At 39.6% G+C, this 2,500-nt stretch overlaps 14 non-coding genes across 14 annotated transcripts in view; all 14 read right to left on the bottom strand.

The window, feature by feature from the left end:
* TRNAQ-CUG (transfer RNA glutamine (anticodon CUG)) overlaps nt 1–26 on the bottom strand; it is a 72-nt gene extending 46 nt beyond the window's left edge. Inside the window, exon 1 of the tRNA in view lies at nt 1–26. This exon is cut by the window's left edge and continues 46 nt beyond it. This is a non-coding gene — a tRNA (tRNA-Gln).
* Nucleotides 27–31: 5 nt separating this feature from the next.
* On the bottom strand, nt 32–103 carry TRNAE-CUC (transfer RNA glutamic acid (anticodon CUC)). The gene has a single exon. It is a non-coding gene; the product is annotated as a tRNA-Glu (tRNA).
* Nucleotides 104–364: 261 nt separating this feature from the next.
* TRNAQ-UUG (transfer RNA glutamine (anticodon UUG)) lies at nt 365–436 on the bottom strand. The gene has a single exon. It is a non-coding gene; the product is annotated as a tRNA-Gln (tRNA).
* A 5-nt stretch (nt 437–441) lies between these two features.
* TRNAE-UUC (transfer RNA glutamic acid (anticodon UUC)) lies at nt 442–513 on the bottom strand. The gene has a single exon. It is a non-coding gene; the product is annotated as a tRNA-Glu (tRNA).
* Nucleotides 514–754: 241 nt separating this feature from the next.
* TRNAQ-CUG (transfer RNA glutamine (anticodon CUG)) lies at nt 755–826 on the bottom strand. Its single transcript has one exon. It is a non-coding gene; the product is annotated as a tRNA-Gln (tRNA).
* Nucleotides 827–831: 5 nt separating this feature from the next.
* Nucleotides 832–903, bottom strand: TRNAE-CUC (transfer RNA glutamic acid (anticodon CUC)). The gene has a single exon. It is a non-coding gene; the product is annotated as a tRNA-Glu (tRNA).
* Nucleotides 904–1,164: 261 nt separating this feature from the next.
* TRNAQ-UUG (transfer RNA glutamine (anticodon UUG)) lies at nt 1,165–1,236 on the bottom strand. The gene has a single exon. It is a non-coding gene; the product is annotated as a tRNA-Gln (tRNA).
* Nucleotides 1,237–1,241: 5 nt separating this feature from the next.
* TRNAE-UUC (transfer RNA glutamic acid (anticodon UUC)) lies at nt 1,242–1,313 on the bottom strand. The gene has a single exon. It is a non-coding gene; the product is annotated as a tRNA-Glu (tRNA).
* A 241-nt stretch (nt 1,314–1,554) lies between these two features.
* Nucleotides 1,555–1,626, bottom strand: TRNAQ-CUG (transfer RNA glutamine (anticodon CUG)). Its single transcript has one exon. It is a non-coding gene; the product is annotated as a tRNA-Gln (tRNA).
* A 5-nt stretch (nt 1,627–1,631) lies between these two features.
* On the bottom strand, nt 1,632–1,703 carry TRNAE-CUC (transfer RNA glutamic acid (anticodon CUC)). Its single transcript has one exon. It is a non-coding gene; the product is annotated as a tRNA-Glu (tRNA).
* Nucleotides 1,704–1,966: 263 nt separating this feature from the next.
* On the bottom strand, nt 1,967–2,038 carry TRNAQ-UUG (transfer RNA glutamine (anticodon UUG)). The gene has a single exon. It is a non-coding gene; the product is annotated as a tRNA-Gln (tRNA).
* A 5-nt stretch (nt 2,039–2,043) lies between these two features.
* Nucleotides 2,044–2,115, bottom strand: TRNAE-UUC (transfer RNA glutamic acid (anticodon UUC)). The gene has a single exon. It is a non-coding gene; the product is annotated as a tRNA-Glu (tRNA).
* A 241-nt stretch (nt 2,116–2,356) lies between these two features.
* On the bottom strand, nt 2,357–2,428 carry TRNAQ-CUG (transfer RNA glutamine (anticodon CUG)). Its single transcript has one exon. It is a non-coding gene; the product is annotated as a tRNA-Gln (tRNA).
* A 5-nt stretch (nt 2,429–2,433) lies between these two features.
* TRNAE-CUC (transfer RNA glutamic acid (anticodon CUC)) overlaps nt 2,434–2,500 on the bottom strand; it is a 72-nt gene continuing 5 nt past the window's right edge. Inside the window, exon 1 of the tRNA in view lies at nt 2,434–2,500. This exon is cut by the window's right edge and continues 5 nt beyond it. This is a non-coding gene — a tRNA (tRNA-Glu).

The raw sequence follows: 2,500 nt of genomic DNA, 5'->3' as shown, positions 1-2,500 counted from the left end.
AGTGCTAACCATTACACCATGGAACCAATTCTTCCCACACCGGGAATCGAACCCGGGCCACCTGGGTGAGAGCCAGGTATCCTAACCACTAGACCACATGGGATACGCTGGTCTGTTTCTTCTTTTTCTAAGAAGCTCACCGTGAAAGATCACAGTGAAGGTTTTTTTTTTTAATTTTTATTTCTTAGATAAATAATAAAATACATATCTTACATAAAAAAAATCACATCGTGTGCACTTTGAGTAAGACTCTTACAGGAGCAGTTCCTACAACATAAATAGCTTCTCGAACTTTAAGTTTTCAATGAGTAATGATGTCGTCACGATAGGAAATTATTTTTTTTCTCCATGCGTTGTAAAAAATAGGTTCTACCGAGATTTGAACTCGGATCGCTGGATTCAAAGTCCAGAGTGCTGACCATTACACCATAGAACCACCACTTCCCATGCCGGGAATCGAACCCGGGCCGCCTGGGTGAAAGCCAGGAATCCTAACCACTAGACCACATGGGAATACATTAAAGTGATCGAATTCTTCCGTCATGTCAAGTGATAAAATGTTTATCCCCTTTTTGAGAAATGCCTATATTTGTACATAAATATTCGGATGCCACTTTTAATTCACTTCACGTTAATATAAAAATACATAACACATTGATCGTGTGCGCTCAACTTCGTATGTTTCATACACTTAGCAAAATGCTTCAAAGATCAATTCTTTTAGAATAAAATTGCAACGATTAGAGGTATCAAAAGGTTCCACCGAGATTTGAACTCGGATCGCTGGATTCAGAGTCCAGAGTGCTAACCATTACACCATGGAACCAATTCTTCCCACACCGGGAATCGAACCCGGGCCACCTGGGTGAGAGCCAGGTATCCTAACCACTAGACCACATGGGATACGCTGGTCTGTTTCTTCTTTTTCTAAGAAGCTCAAAGTGAAAGATCATAGTGAAGGTTTTTTTTTTAATTTTTATTTCTTAGATAAATAATAAAATACATAGCTTACATAAAAAAAAATCACATCGTGTGCACTTTGAGTAAGACTCTTACAGGAGCAGTTCCTACAACATAAATAGCTTCTCGAACTTTAAGTTTTCAATGAGTAATGATGTCGTCACGTTTGGAAATTATTTTTTTTCTCCATGCGTTGAAAAAAATAGGTTCTACCGAGATTTGAACTCGGATCGCTGGATTCAAAGTCCAGAGTGCTGACCATTACACCATAGAACCACCACTTCCCATGCCGGGAATCGAACCCGGGCCGCCTGGGTGAAAGCCAGGAATCCTAACCACTAGACCACATGGGAATACATTAAAGTGATCGAATTCTTCCGTCATTTCAAGTGATAAAATGTTTATCCCCTTTTTGAGAAATGCCTATATTTGTACATAAATATTCGGATGCCACTTTTAATTCACTTCACGTTAATATAAAAATACATAACACATTGATCGTGTGCGCTCAACTTCGTATGCTTCATACACTTAGCAAAATGCTTCAAAGATCAATTCTTTTAGAATAAAATTGCAACGATTAGAGGTATCCAAAGGTTCCACCGAGATTTGAACTCGGATCGCTGGATTCAGAGTCCAGAGTGCTAACCATTACACCATGGAACCAATTCTTCCCACACCGGGAATCGAACCCGGGCCACCTGGGTGAGAGCCAGGTATCCTAACCACTAGACCACATGGGATACGCTGGTCTGTTTCTTCTTTTTCTAAGAAGCTCACCGTGAAAGATCATAGTGAAGGTTTTTTTTTTTTTAATTTTTATTTCTTAGATAAATAATAAAATACATATCTTACATAAAAAAAATCACATCGTGTGCACTTTGAGTAAGACTCTTACAGGAGCAGTTCATACAACATAAATAGCTTCTCGAACTTTAAGTTTTCAATGAGTAATGATGTCGTCACGTTTGGAAATTATTTTTTTTCTCCATGCGTTGAAAAAAATAGGTTCTACCGAGATTTGAACTCGGATCGCTGGATTCAAAGTCCAGAGTGCTGACCATTACACCGTAGAACCACCACTTCCCATGCCGGGAATCGAACCCGGGCCGCCTGGGTGAAAGCCAGGAATCCTAACCACTAGACCACATGGGAATACATTAAAGTGATCGAATTCTTCCGTCATTTCAAGTGATAAAATGTTTATCCCCTTTTTGAGAAATGCCTAAATTTGTACATAAATATTCGGATGCCACTTTTAATTCACTTCACGTTAATATAAAAATACATAACACATTGATCGCGTGCGCTCAACTTCGTATGCTACATACACTTAGCAAAATGCTTCAAAGATCAATTCTTTTAGAATAAAATTGCAACGATTAGAGGTATCAAAAGGTTCCACCGAGATTTGAACTCGGATCGCTGGATTCAGAGTCCAGAGTGCTAACCATTACACCATGGAACCAATTCTTCCCACACCGGGAATCGAACACGGGCCACCTGGGTGAGAGCCAGGTATCCTAACCACTAGACCACA

This window comes from Parasteatoda tepidariorum, chromosome 4 (genome assembly GCF_982258835.1).
Source record: "Parasteatoda tepidariorum strain Cologne lab strain chromosome 4, Ptep-v5.0, whole genome shotgun sequence".
Taxonomy (NCBI): domain Eukaryota; kingdom Metazoa; phylum Arthropoda; class Arachnida; order Araneae; family Theridiidae; genus Parasteatoda; species Parasteatoda tepidariorum.
Note: the sequence above shows the minus strand (reverse complement) of the source record. Positions and strands in the feature narration are given on the sequence as shown.